Raw genomic sequence first — 15,833 nt, forward strand, 5'->3', positions numbered from 1 at the left:
TGAATGGGTTAACCACTAGGTGGCAGTGTAGGGGTTAAGTGTGTCCTAGGGGCATGTTTCTGTGGGAGGGCATGGCTGTCTATGACATGTCACTGATCTCTGCTCCGATCACACAGAGCAGAGATCAGTGACACTGTCACTAGGCAAAACGGGGAGATGCTTGTTTACATTAGCATCCCCCCGTTCTTTCTCCCTGTGAGGCGATCGCGGGTATCCCCGTGGTGAGCGAGTCCGCGAGACCCGCGATCAGACTCATGGAGGTTCTGACCGGTGCACATGTGCATCGTCAGGTGGCGCACACGTGATGGCACAGCGGCAAATTTAAAGGGACGTACCTGTACGCCCATGTGCCTGTCCGTGCCATTCTGCTGACGTACATCGGCGTGCTCCGGTCAGCATGTGGTTAAAGGTGGTTAAAAGGGGACTGCAATTTACCATATACAGTACAGTATATATTTGCCTGAAGCATAAAAACCATAACCCAGTTTCTCAGATCTGTGACCATAGGTCAACCATACTTACACGATTATATCTTAGGTACCAAGCTGACACAACATTTCTTGTACACTAAAAGGAATTAACATGCTTTATAAAATAATATGATGTCATTCTGATGCCCCGTACACACGATCAGACTTTCTGACGACAAAACTGTGGATTTTTGTTCGAAGGTTGTTGGCATCAACTTGTCTTGCATACACACGGTCACATAAATGTTGGCCAACAATTACGAACATAGTGATGTACAAGACGTATGTGATATCTCCATTATGGACGCTAGTTTTACAAGACCGAGCGCTTCCGGCTCGTACTTGATTCCGAGCATGCATGGACTTTGGTGCGATGGACTTGTGTACACACGATCGGAAACTCCAACAACAAAAATTTGTTGGCGGAAAATTTCAGAACCTGCTAGCCAACATTTGTTTGGGGGAAAGTCCAACAACAAATGTTCGATGGAGCATACACATAGTCAGACTTTCTGCCAACAAGCTCACATCCAACATTTGCTGTTGAAATTTCCGATTGTGTGTACGGGGCATGAGGCTCAAAACTTTTATTTTGTGAATGTAATCAGCCATTATCAGCCAGGGTTCCTCCAGAGGTGGCTAGGGGCTCCTTGAGCTGTGGCTAACTAACCCCTCTTTTGATAGTGTCCAGTGGCGTCACTAGGGTTGGTGTCACCCAGTGCGAAAAAAAATGGTGTCACCCCCCCACCAACTATAGTCCCCTCTCAGTACAGACCCCCTCCACTAACTACAGACCCTTCTCCCGCAGTATAGATCCCCCCTCCCTTAATACAGACCCCCCTCCCTCAGTATAAACCTCCCCCTCAGTACAAACACCCCTTCAGTGCAGACCCCTCTATCAGTACAGACACCCCCACCTTGGTGCAGACCCCCCCATTGGTACAGAGACCCCCACCTCAGTACAGACACCTCCACCTCGCTGCAGACCCCTCATCGGTACAGACACCCCCACCTCAGTACAGACACCCCTACCTCAGTGCAGACTCCCCCAGAATTACAGACACACCCCCTCAGTGCAGACCCCCCTCAGTACAGACACCCCCTCTCACTGCAGACCCCCAGTGCAGACCCCCCAACAGTACAGACACCCCCCCTCCGTGCAGATCCCCCCAGTGCAGACCCCCAGCAGTGCAGACACCTCCCCAGTGCAGACACCCCCCAGTACAGACACCCCCTCCATGCAGGCACCCCTCAGTGCAGACACCCCCCTCCGTGCAGACCCCCATGCAGACATCCCATTGCAGATCCCCCCAGCAGTACAGACACCCCCCATTGCAGACACCCCCCTCGGTGCAGACCCCCGTACAGACACCCCCCCCAGTGCAGACCCCCCAGTGCAGACACCCATCCCCAGTGCAGACACCCATCCCCAGTGCAGACCCCCCCCAGTGCAGACACCTGCCCCCAGTGCAGACCCCCCCCAGTGCAGACACCCCGGTGCAGACACCCGCCCCCCAGTGCAGACCTCCATGTGCAGACCCCCGCCCCCAGTGCAGACCCCCCCCCAATGCAGACTTCTATGTACACAACCAAGCAGAAAATGCCATTCATTCGACCAAGCACACATTTTAATAAACCTGACCTTCTCCTTTTGAGAAAAGGTAACTTTGCAGAGAAGTCATTTAAACTGATACAATTAAAGAACCAGTGACCTCACTTTTGATCCTTCTAAAAAAAAAAAAAAAAGTCGGTAGCATCGCTGATCTTTTGGCCTTGTTGTTTGACAAACTTGCTTCCTGTTCACAAAATAAGGCGGACCAACAAATCCATTTACCCACTCTCTCCAAAGCAGCAACCTCAGCCCCATCTCAGAAAATGAGGTTTCCCTTGCCATTAAATCCCTCAAACCATCTACAGCATCAGGCCCTTTACTTAAAAAAGTTCTCCTCTTTGCCTTTTCCTCATCTGACACAGCTTTTCAATGCCCTTAAAGGTGATGCCCTCCCCTCCTTGGCTAACTTAGAAGTGCACATTACCATGATACCCAAAGGCTTCTCAGGTGCACTTGGATGCCAGCACTTCTGTCCCATCTCTCTCCTAAACACAGATATGTAACTATTGGGCAAAATATTGGGCATACGCATTAAGTATCTGTCTGCCCTGGAACACAGGGAAACAGTTGGAAAATATCTGCAGTCATCCGCCTCATTCACTTACTATTGCATTGCAAAATTCCTGGATTCCTGTCAGGGCTGGACATTGCCAGCTCCTATCTCTCCACAGTTACTCAGCTGTTGATGATATCCTGCTTGTCACTCCTGCCTACTTAAGCCCGTAGGATCTTTGCCTTAGCCTTGGTCAACATCACAGAGACGATCTCTTGCGTTCCTGTTTAACCACTTGCCGACCGCCGCACGACGATGTACGTCCATTTTTTGAAGAGCGATATCTCGGTAACGGCAGCAGCTGCTGCCACAACCGAGATATCCATCTCTTCAGGCGGCGGTCGGCTGTACGATAACGGTGGTCTCCGCGGCGGATTCGCCGCGAGATCACCGCTATCGGCGGCGGGAGAGGTGCCACCCCCCTCCCGCCGCCCTCCCGCACCTTCCGCCGCTTACCGGAGCCGTCGGTAGCGGCGGAGGCGATCGGGTCCTTCAGTCTGCTGGGTATGGAGACGAGTGAGGCTAAGATGGCCCCCACTCGTCTCTATACCATAGGAGGGCGGAAGCGACGTCAAAACGTCACTTCCGCCCATACCTCTTAAAGGTATATTTTTTTTTTTAAATGTCAGATTTTCTTTTTTTTTTTTTTTTTTTTTTTTTTTTTTGCATTTTAGCCCAAATATGAGATCTGAGGACCTTTTGACCCCAGATCTCATATTTAAGAGGACCTGTCATGCTTTTTTCTATTACAAGGGATGTTTACATTCCCTGTAATAGGAATAAAAGTGATCCATTTTATTTTTTATTTTTTAAAAAGTGTAAAAATAAATAAAATAAATTAAAATAAATAAGAAAAAAAAAAAAATTTTTTAAAAACACCCCGTTACGACGAGCTTGCGCACAGAAGCGAGCGCATACGTGAGTAGCGCCCGCATATGAAAACGGTGGTCAAACCACATATGTGAGGTATCGCCGCGATCGGTAGAGCGAGAGCAATAATTCTAGCCCTAGACCTCCTCTGTAACGCAAAAAATGCAACCTGTAGAATTTTTTAAATGTCGCTTATGGAGATTTTTGAGGCTAAAAGTTTGACGCTATTCCACGAGCGGGCGCAATTTTGAAGCGTGACATGTTGGGTATCGATTTACTCGGCATACCATTATCTTTCACAGTATAAAAAAAATTGGGCTAATTTTACTGTTGTCTTATTTTTTTATTCAAAAAAGTGAATTTTTTCCAAAAAAAGTGCGCTTCTAAGACCGCTGCGCAAATACGGTGTGAAAAAAAGTATTTCAATGACCGCCATTTTATTCTCTAGGGTGTTAGAAAAAAAACAATATAAAATGTTTGGGGGTTCTAAGTAATTTTCTAGCAAAAAAAACTGTTTTAAACATGGAAACACCAAGTCCGAAAAAGAGGCCTGGTCCTTAAGTGGTTAAAGACTTGCTTTGCTTACATCCCTTCTGGCTCCAGATCCTGCTTGCTGTTTCACTAAGTTGATCCCTGACTTCTGGCTTGGCTGACTATCCATTCTGGTTACTGAACTTTGGCTATGTTTTGACTACGTTTGTTCTTTTTACTTTTAGTATTAAACAACTGTGATTTAACTGTACTTCTGTCTCGGTCCGATTTCATAGTTTCTGACAGTATGCGAAGGCCATGAATTCAGAAGATGCAGTCAATCCACTTGTTGGTAATATTTTTTACAGATTGGATGAACTGGATCACCACATGGATCAGTTTGCTATGGCGTTACAAATGCTCCTGAGTCGCACCGCTCACCTGGAATCTCCCACTGTGGCCACCCCGGTACAACCTATGTTGCAGGATGACCCTGCTGCTGCTCCAGTCTCTGTGCAGGCATCCGCCTCCAGTATTACCTTTATAAGAGGTATGTCTGGTTTTGCTCTGCTTCCCATTGATTTGGGGGCAATCCAGTCCAATGCAGAGGGTTTCTCAACCAGGTTGAGATATACTTAAAGATGCTGCCCCAGGTGTTTCCCATGGACAGAAGCAAAGTAGGTTTCGTGATATCTTTGCTTTCTCAGAGAGTCTTGCCCTAGGCAAACCCTCTATGGGAGACACAAAAACCTGTTGTCTTGAGCTACACTGAGTTTGCGGCTTCATTTAAAAGGGTATTTGACATTCCCGCATGCTCCGCTTCTGCTAGCAAGTGCCTCATGTCCATCGAACAGAGTACGAGAACTGTTGTCTACTATGCCATTAAATTCTCTGGCAGCAGAGGTCCCTCGTGGATGCTTTTTCTCATGGTCTCTCGGATACCATCAAGGATGTGTTAGCAGCCCAAGATATACCCACTGAGCTGGAGAAGTTGATCACGTTTGCCATCTTCATTGACTCCAGACTCAGAGAAAGACCCTCTTTTAAGGAGTGCTTGCAGAAGCCTCCTGTACATTTGTCTCCGAGCTTTGCAGTCCCACCTGTGCCTCCCTCACCTCCCATGCCTCCTGGTACCGAGTCGGTCAGTGAAGGTGAACCAATGCACTTGGGTTTCACACATCTCTCTGCAGATGAGAGAACCTTTAGGAGGAGGGAAAGATTGTGCCTTTATTGTGGCCAGGCAGGTCAATTTGAAGACTTGTCCTACCCATCCAGGGAATGCCCAAACCATGAGGTCCTGTCACGGACAGACCTTAGGTGGCGTTGTTTCATCCCCAATTATCCAGAAGGATAAGCCCTTCGTTTCAGAAGCCCTTTCTTGGCTTGAGTCGTCAGGTATATGAGATACAGGCTGTAATCAACTCTGGGGCTGCAGGCCTATTCACTGATGCTGCCTTTGTATCAAAGCATGATTCCGCTGCAGCTGCGTGACACTCCACTTGCCATTGAGGCTCTTGATGGGAGACCTCTACAGCCTGCCCATGTGACTCATGAGATGGCACCATTGTCCATGGCCGTAGGGGCTCTAAACAATGAGATAATTCCAAGTTATTTCCTCACCTACGTTTCCGCTGGTTATTGGTTATCCTTGGTTTCAGAGGCACAATCCTTCTTTTGATTGGTTCCGTGCTGACATTCTCTCCTGGTCACCACAATGCAGTGAGACATGCTTCCAGAAGGTAGCCAAAGTCCTGCGCACCTCCTCACACTCCTCCCTATCGGAGGAGTACCGTAATTTTAGCGATGTCTTTGACAAATGTCAAACTGGTATTTTTTTTTATACAAAAAAAAAATGTTTTTATTTTAAATTGAGTACATACAGTCCAAAGATCAACAGTAGCCCATATACAGCATATATATATATATATATATATATATATATATATATATATATATATATATATATATAATCCAATATCCATTGGAAACATTACATATTCATCACAGCCCCACCATCATCATAGATCCCATATCCTAATACCAGAGCCCATTTCACCGTACAACTGGAGTATGAGTGATTGTGCCTCTTACCCATATTCCATCTGTTATTCATTTAGGTATCTGCATTATCCCACATTTAATCCCAAAAGTCGGTCCATGATCAGGTCCTCCGGGGCAAGCCCCTGTGTCCCCAACCAAGGGTCCCATAACTTCTCAAATTTTCTAGTGCACCCCCTATGTTGGTAAATAACTTTTTCATTCTCAGTGTAATTCCTACAGCAGTAATCCATGGGAGGGGAGTTAGACCACCAATGTAGCATTGTCAGTTTACGGGCCAGAAAAAGGGCCCTCATAAGGGCTTCTCTGGTGTGATGTTCAAATTCAAGCTCATCTAGAAGATTCAACAGACAGTACTTGGGATCTCAAGCCAGTAGTTTTCCTCCACACTGGCCGTATGATTGCACAATTGACCTTCAACTTGGTGCCATACCCTCTCTTTTTTGGTCTTGGAAGATAAGGCCATGGAGGAGTATGTTGCAGACGCGCTTTCTCAAGGTTTCATCCACAAATCCTCATCTCCTGCTGGTGCTGGTTTCTTCTGTGTGAAGAAGAAGAGTGGTGAACTGAGACCTTGAGCGGTTCACACCACTTCTTGACCTCCCACGCTTTTTCTACTTGGGCCTTTTTCAAGAATATCATAGAACTCCTAACTCTGAACACTTTTCCATACACTAAAGCATTGTTTGAACACATCTGCCTACACTCCCAAGGTTGCCTAAGCTCATAACAATACTTAATTCCACCTTGAATACTAGAGGTCCCCCTTCTTCCCTTTCCTTTGTGGCGAGCTGGAATCAAAATCTCTTAGCTCCTATGTTGCTTAAAGACTGGAGCAAACTTTGACTATAATATAAGTATAGCTAAATGTTCATTCAACGCTTCCATCGTAGAAATGGCCTATAAAGTCCTCTTCTGGTGGTATTGGGTCCTTGCCCAGATTGATAAAGCCAACTGTAACTACCCTGACAAATGTATCAGAGGTTTATGGTTAGGTAGAGATGCACTCCATATTTGGTGGTCCTGCCTTAAACGCACATCCTCCTGGCCCATAATTTATAGGCTTTAGGATGTGCAGATGGCCCTTTTTCATGGACTGATCCTGGGTCTTTTCTCTTACCAACAGAAACTAGCAACTTATTTGTTCCTCATGGCAAAACAAATGATAGGGCATAAAAAAAAGTCCTTGGTATTCTTTCAAGAATTGCATGAACTTGATGCTGGTAATTAAAAAATGTCCAGTTAACTTCATGTTTCACAGTTCAAACTATGCTATGTCTGTGCTGAGCCCCATTAGACTAAGTGCCCTTAAAGTTATTTCTAACCCTTTTGCCACATGAATAAGTTAAATCCCCCCTCCCTTCTTTGGCGTTCCATTCCTTTCGTCTGTCTTTCACTTCCGACTGTTCCTTTTTGTTTATTTCTTACCTTCTTTTGCATTGCTGGGTCCCGGTACTGAATCGTTCATTTTTAAAGATTTTCTACTATGGAACACAATTAAAAATTAGTGTCTTTGAATTTTCTTGTGTAGGATATTGCATTTGGGCCTCAGTCCTCATACCTGTCCTTATTCATATATTATAGCCCCTGTGTGAGTAAATCAGTTGTTATTTTTTGCTTTAAAATGAATAAAATAGATGGAATGTGAAAAAGAGTGGTAGGTCCAAGGGGTCGACTCTGGTCCACAATAGTCCTCACGGAATGGTGCAATTACATATTTAATCTGGTCGAAAAAAACACACAAGTCCATCCCATTCAGTTCAACCAACAGAGAAAAAAAGGAAAACCAACACACTCAAATAGAAAATCTCCATATACACTATTGAATACCCATAGTTGAGCCAGAGGAAGGCAAAAAAAAACTAATAAAGCATGATCCAATTTGCTCCAGCAGGGGAAAAAACTCTTCCTGATCTCACAAGAGGCAATCGGATATTGGATTAACTTTACCTATACATATTGGTATCCAGTTATATTATGTAAGTTTAGGAAAGAATCCAGGTCTTTCTTAAAACAATCTACTGAGCCGGCCAGAGCCAGCTCCTGAAGGAGTCTATTCCATGTTTTCACAGTTCTTACTGTGAAGAAGCTTGTCCAAATTTGAAGATTAACTGCTTTCTGCCTAGCCTGGGTGGATGTCATATGATGTCCTCTAAGGCTTGCTCCTCATGCACACTCCATGCCTCTTACTAAATAACTTGGACTGTCTATGTTTCAAAAATGTTTGGGGGTATTTGAACTGTCCTGCCATTTTTGGGCCTCAAGAAATGAGATAGGCCATCAATACATTGGGAATGATCGATTTTCAGATACAGTGCCTTGAAGAAGTATTCATACCCCTTGAAATTTTCCACATCTTGTCATGTTACAACCAAAACTGTAAATTTATTTTATTGGGATTTTATGTGATAGACCAACACAAAGTGGCACATAATTGTGAAGTGGAAGGAAAATGATAAATGGTTTTTAACATTATTTACAAAAAAATATGTGAAAGGTGTGGCATGCATTTGTATTCAGCCTCCCTGAGCCAATAGTTTGTAGAACCTCCTTTCGCTGTAATTACAGCTGCAATTTTGGGTATGTCTCTACAAGCTTTTCACATCTGGAGAGTGACACTTTTGCCTATTCTTCTTTGTAAAATAGCTCATGCTCTGTCGAATTGGAAGGAGAGCATCTGTGTACAGCAATTTTTAAGTCTTGGCACAGTTTCTCAATTGGATTTAGGTCTGGACTTTGACTGGTCCATTCTAACACACAAATATACTTTGATTTAAACCATTCCATTGTAGCTCTGGCTGTATGTTTAGGGTTGTTGTCCTGCTGGAAGGTAAACTTCCACCCCAGTCTCAAGTCTTTTACAGACTAACAGGTTCTCTTCTAGGATTGCCCTGTATTTGGCTCCATCCAGCTTTCCATCAACTCTGACCAGCTTCCCTGTCCCTGCTGAAAAAATCATCCCCACAACATGATGCTGACACCACTATGTTTCATGCTGAGGATGGTTTATTCAGGGTGGTGTGCAGTGTTAGTTTTTCACCACACATAGCGTTTTTTTAGGCCAAACAATTCAAATTTGGTCTCATCTGACCAGAGAACCTTCTTCCACATATTTGCTGTGTCCCCCATATGGCTTCTTGCAAACTTCAAATGGGACTTCTTATGGCTTTGTTTCAACAATGGCTTTCTTATTGCCCCTCTTCCATAAAGGCAAGATTTGTGGAGTGCACAGTGAAAGATATAGCGGGGAGAGATCTGGCACTCCAAATGGTGTGTGTCCTTGATATAAAATAATGGGCAATGGCTGTAATAGAAAAGTCTAATAGTCCATACTGATGACTAAGGCAAGCAGTTAAAAGAGGCAGCCCTCCTCAGAGGGTTCCAGAACCACTGTAAAACATGTGGAAGAGCAGAGGAAGGGAGGCGCCAATGGAGTGTAGTATTTAAAAGTTCAGCATTTAATGCACAGGGTAAAAGCACTTACCAGATCCAAAAGGAGATTCATGCCCATCAAGATCTGATCAGCTGGTGGAAATGTGTCAGGACTGATCAGATCTTGATGGGTGTTGGATATGAAATATGGTTTAGTATCATACTTCGGGTATTTCACTTCCTGGTTGATACAGCCAGGTTGGAAAACAGATCAAAGCTTTATAGTGTATCAAAATAACAATGGCTTGGCTCAAGCCCACCTGCTGTGATATGTGTGATTACAAGCTTCAAAGAGACCACTGCTGCCAAGATGTCTATGGAAATTTGACACAGGGCTAATAGAGATGATCCATGAAGAATGCGCAGACATTTGAAGAACTACCCCTTGTCTATATCTATTGGATGGAAGGCAAATGGGGGTGGCTACGAGTAGGTGTGTATGTTTGAATGAAAAAGAGCACACACTCAGGCATTATCTCTCTCTGCCCTTTTTCTCTCTCAGCTGATGGTGGTCTGTGCAAGCCTCATGGCTCGGTGGCCATCTTGAGGCCTTCCCCTTTGGATCCTGGCTTGGGCCTAAGCCTCATGGCGAATGGCTTGCGCTTGGTCATCTGAGATTAGCCGATGCTACAAAGCCTCACGGAGGGCCTTGTGATAAGTATCTTTCATATTCTTGTATTATATGTTCTGATTGTAAGCTTTGTGATATTGTAATGTCTTTTTAATACTTTATGTTAGCTTTCCTAATTTCTTGGGAAATAAATAAGATAGTCTTTTACTAGCAGCAGTGTGTGCGTTTTCATAAGTAACTTTATATCAGTGTGCCTAGCAGGGTTTTATAAAGTTACTTGTAGTACTGACCCCCGGAGGAGCTGCTGGTTAAATTTGAGCTCACTGTTACCTTCTTGACCTCGTATGCGTCTAGGGGTTTCCCAAGGTAGATGGCCCAAAGAACTGTAGAGACTGACACTGGATCCACTTTAGGGATTTTTATTTGTAAAATGGTAGACAAAACACAGTCAAGGAAACTGGGTAGGAAGTTCAGGTACTCTTGGAACTGCATAAATCTCTCACCATAGCATCCAGAGAATAGCCATTCGCAACTGGATATTACAGCCATTGGATAAATCTCCTCTCAGCAGATTTAGCAACCGATAGATGGTTCAGATAGAGAAAAGTCTCTGCCACAGACTTGGTTGTAGAACTTGTAAATGAAAAGTCTCTGCCACAGACTCGGTTGTAACTGAAGGATATTTGAAGTTAGAGAACCCTCGTACGGTACCAGTATCTCGCAGCCGGTCCGGTGATACCATACGAGTGTGAATTCACCTGGTGTCTATCAACTTAGCTTCCAGACTCTTGCATGGCTCTCTTCTGAAGAGTCCTCCTCTGGTTGCGTTCTCAGTTGTTGGGCCTCTCCAAAGACGAGACGTCACCGGACCACCTTGGAATCCTCCTTCCAGTTACTGCGCCTCAGGCTAGCCAACCCCGAGACTCGGAAATGGATGGATCCGAACCCCAGGCAATGAGGGTCCCTGAGGGCTGGTCAGGAGGACCAGGACCAAGAAGACGGAACAATCCTCTGGACCGGAACCCCGCAACACATGATCTTAGCACCTTAAGTACCCCCTCCCACAATGCCCAGCAAGATAACACACTCACTGGTTGGTTCCGAGAGAGATTGGCACCCAATGCGTCCAACCCGGACAGCGTTCTTATGCTTGCCGGAGGCGACACCGACACCTATGGTCAAGCAGAACTGGCACTGAGACCATCATTTAGAAACCCAAATGTGGTTTTAGGAACATTTAAATTTACAAAACAAATAGCGCATGCTCATTGGGAGCCTGGCGCTACATACTTATGAAAACACACACACTGCTGCTAGTAAAACACTATCTTATTTATTTCCCAAGAAATTAGGAAAGCTAACATAAAGTATTAAAAAGAAATTGCACCCCACATAGCATGTGGCAATCCTAAAAGCCGGATAGAACCTACAGGACAGAAATGCTCAGATACAAGGCAGCTGATAATGTCACAGTAGGTGTGGTGAGTCTTTTCTATGGCTAGGCAAAAGTTTAATTGTTTTGAATGATATCAGATAAAAGTGGTAATGAGTGAAGCATATTGAATGCTAGAAGAGCGATTTGTTTTGTTTTTTTCGTTGTAAGAGTTGTAAGAGCTAATGATAATTGAGTTTGGTTTATTACTCAGTGCAGTGTTGGAACGTTAGTACAAATAGAATTGTGTATTGTGTGGATTATATGGTTGTGAAATTGAACTTTTGTATACATATGTTAAAAAGTATGCCTCTGCCAGTTACAGTACCTTGCGAAAGTATTCGGCCCCCTTGAACATTTCAACCTTTTGCCACAGTTCAGGCTTCAAACATAAAGATATAAAATTTTTATTTTTTGTGAAGAATCCCCAACAAGTGGGACACAATTGTGGAAGTGGAACGAAATCTATTGGATTTTTGAAACTTTTTTAACTAATAAAAAAATGAAAAGTGGGGCGTGCAAAATTATTCGGCCCCCTTGCGTTAATACTTTGTAGAGCCACCTTTTGCTGCGATTACAGCTGCAAGTCGCTTGTGGTATGTCTCTATCAGTTTTGCACATCGAGAGACTAAAATTCTTGCCCATTCTTCCTTGCAAAACAGCTCGAGCTCAGTGAGGTTGGATGGAGAGCGTTTTAACAGCAGTTTTCAGCTCTTTTCACAGATTCTCGATTGGATTCAGGTCTGGACTTTGACTTGGCCATTCTAACACCTGGATACGTTTATTTGTGAACCATTCCTTTGTATATTTTGCTGTATGTTTGGGATCATTGTCTTGTTGGAAGATAAATCTCCGTCCCAGTTTCAGGTCTTTTGCAGACTCCAACAGGTTTTCATCCAGAATGGTCCTGTATTTGGCTGCATCCATCTTCCCCTCAATTTTAACCATCTTCCCTGTCCCTGCTGAAGAAAAGCAGGCCCAAACCATGATGCTGCCACCACCATGTTTGACAGTGGGGATGGTGTGTTGAGGGTGATGAGCTGTGTTGCTTTTACGCCAAACATATCATTTTGCATTGTGGGCAAAAAGTTTGATTTTGGTTTCATCTGACCAGAGCACCTTCTTCCACATGTTTGGTGTGTCTCCCAGGTGGCTTGTGGCAAACTTTAGATGAGACGTTTTATGAATATCTTTGAGAAATGGCTTTCTTCTTGCCACTCTTCCATAAAGGCCAGATTTGTGCAGTGTATGACTGATTGTTGTCCTATGGACAGACTCTCCCACCTCAGCTGTAGTTCTCTGCAGTTCATCCAGAGTGATCATGGGCCTCTTGGCTGCATCTCTGATCAGTCTTCTCCTTGTCTGAGCTGAAAGTTTAGAGGGACGGCCATGTCTTGGTAGATTTGCAGTGGTCTGATACTCCTTCCATTTCAAAATGATCACTTGCACAGTGCTCCTTGGGATGTTTAAAGCTTGGGAAATCTTTTTGTATCCAAATCTGGCTTTAAACTTCTCCACAACAGTATTACGGACCTGCCTGGTGTGTTCCTTGGTCTTCATGATGCTCTCTGCGCTTTCAACAGAACCCTGAGACTATCACAGAGCAGGTGCATTTATATAGAGACTTGATTACACACAGGTTGATTCTATTTATCACCATCAGTCATTTAGGACAACATTGGATCATTCAGAGATCCTCGCTGAACTTCTGGAGTGAGTTTGCTGCACTGAAAGTAAAGTGGCCGAATAATTTTGCACGCACCATTTTTCAGTTTGTTATTTGCTAAAAAAGTTTAAATTATCCAATAGATTTCGTTCCACTTCACAATTGTGTCCCACTTGCTGGTGATTCTTCACAAAAAATTAAAATTTTATATCTTTATGTTTGAAGCCTGAAATGTGGCAAAAGGTTGAAAGGTTCAAGGGGGCCGAATACTTTCGCAAGGCACTGTATCATTCATGTGCATTCATGTGCAGATGAACCTCTTAAAAGCCAGTGTAATGTACTATTGTCTCAGTGTCAGCAACAAAATAGCAGATTATTGGGTAAACAGCTAAAAAACAAAGTTAAGAAAGAAAGGTTGGCAAATGAAATTGCAGTGTTGCTCAGAATTAAATTTATATCTGAGCAAATGAGGGGAAAGTGGGAAGCAAAGAGAGACGTCTTGGGGAGGACATAGAGAAAGTCAGTGGAAACCTTCTAAAGATTGCAACAGCCTCCAGTAGTGAGATGGATGAATTGTGGACAAAAGCAGGCAATTTGTCAGGGAGAAACAGTGAGCTACAAGAACAGCTTCAGAGGTGCAGCATGGACTGTGATATGCAGAGCAAGCTATTAGAGTAATTGCGAATAAAGTTGTCAGAGATGGAAGAGTTGGTTATGTCTTTAGAAAGAAAATTAGCAAATGCACACTCCCAGCTTCTTACTAAAGAGCGATGTATAATATTGCTCAATCATCACAAAGGAACATGCCAACTGGCCAATGTCTGCACAATCAATGAGGAGAAGGGCCATGATAAAACACAGTCTGCTATTGCACCTATAGCTTCGAAGCAGAATGACAGTTTGATTACAATCCAAGAGAGACTTACTTTGTGCCAGATTCTGGGTGAATTTAATGCCCTGGAATTACCAGTGAGTCTGTCCAATAAATTTGAAGCTCTAGTCTTTAAATTCCATTTGAGTAATGAGGGTGCATGCTCTCTTCTAAAAGCATGGATACCAGGATCTTTGGTAGGCCAGTTATCAGCACAGGTTAATAATAACTTAGCAGATGCAGAGGTGCGGAGGAAAAAGTTGCAGCGTATTGTCGACAGTCGTGATAATGGTATGAGTGATTTGCAACAAATTAAATTTAGGAGAGGAGATGACCCAATTTTGTTCTGCAGTAAGTATCTTGCATTGTATACGAAAGTGTTCAACTGTCCTGACTTATTGGAGGATGATGCAAGTTTCATATACTCAATGGGCAATAAGTGTTATGTAAGCTATCCCACTATAATGGCTTTGAGGAATGCTATATCATACCAAAATGTTTCGATATCCTGCGAGACTTCTGTCACGAGTCCAGTGATAGCGAATATGGGTCAAAGGCAGGTATATCGATAATAAGCAGAGGTACAGGAAGGCAGAGAGTGTTCAGACGTTCTAAATGGAATAGACATGGACATAGATTTAGGAAAGCCCTTAACATTGCTAGCATGGAGCAGGAAACCCCCAGAAATACATGTATCTGCAACGAAAACCCCCACCCAGGACAGGGACAGCATAGCGCAAAGGCCTGATATGAAAGATAGCAGCCAGGATAGATCACACAGTTCTGAAGAAGAGATAAGAAATGACAGTCCAAACCCTAAGCACAGCCAGCAACAAGACTGGATGAGCATTCCAATATTTGCCCCCTGGGCTAATCTACCATTCTAGCTTGTATGTAGTTGGACGCAATTTGCATTGCCATTTTTCTTGAGTAATATGGCAAAGTTTACCAATACTGCTGCTTAGTATAGGAAAGTATGGAAATTGTTCCCCTAGCATTACAATTAATGGGAAAGGCTTGGGGGACTTAAAAGGTCAATTGTCATGATAATTGTGTGTAATCACTGTCTTTGTTTTCCTTTTCCAGAGATCAGGGAAGAAGTTAAACGGGTTTGGATACTGATCCTTCAAAGTGAGAACAACAGTGGGCAAAATTTAGCAAAACAGGGTTTAGGTTATTGTAAATGCATAATCGATTATCACATGGTACCATGAGCTCATTAATTAGTAATTGTTTGCAAACAATGAAAAAAATAAACAATAGTATTAACGAGTTACAAATGAAGTTACAAATATTGTGATGAGACGCAGATGTTTTGTTTTTTTGTTTTTCCCATTAACTAATTGTCTTTCAGATCAAAATGAGCACTCATGGATGTCTTTAATTAAAAGTTGCGTGTTTGTCATTGTTTTTTTTATATATTCTTTATTTTTATTTTTCAAAAACATATTTTTTCACAAGTTAATCACTCATTATTTTACAAATCTTGAAGGAGGAGTCGTATAGTATATTACAGAACTACCGACTCCTTAACATTCTCTTCTTAAAAAATACATTTAAAAGAATACATCTCCTCCCTCCCTCCCTCCCCCACGGGCAAAAAAAAAAAAAAAAAAAGCCGGACGGAGTTGTGCCCCCTATTCTCCGCCCGTGTCCTTCGTTCTCCTCCTCTTCTCCCTACTCCTATTTACTCAGACAAGACAGATCCCGCTCTCTATAAATGTCAGCCATTGTTGCCATTTCACTTGGATTGCACTCTCTGGCTCCAGGGTTTTATTGATCGAATCTTCAATCAGTCTACTCTGCTCCACCCTTTTCACCCACTCT

At 43.5% G+C, this 15,833-nt stretch overlaps 1 pseudogene; it reads left to right on the forward strand.

Moving 5' to 3' along the window:
* Window positions 1-10,967: 10,967 nt before the first annotated feature.
* On the forward strand, window positions 10,968-15,128 carry LOC143925722 (posterior protein-like; annotated as a pseudogene).
* Window positions 15,129-15,833: the final 705 nt, after the last annotated feature.

Source organism: Lithobates pipiens, unplaced genomic scaffold, assembly GCF_037356315.1.
Source record: "Lithobates pipiens isolate NorthernLeopardFrog02 unplaced genomic scaffold, aLitPip1_a1.2 Scaffold_22, whole genome shotgun sequence".
Taxonomy (NCBI): Eukaryota; Metazoa; Chordata; class Amphibia; order Anura; family Ranidae; genus Lithobates; species Lithobates pipiens.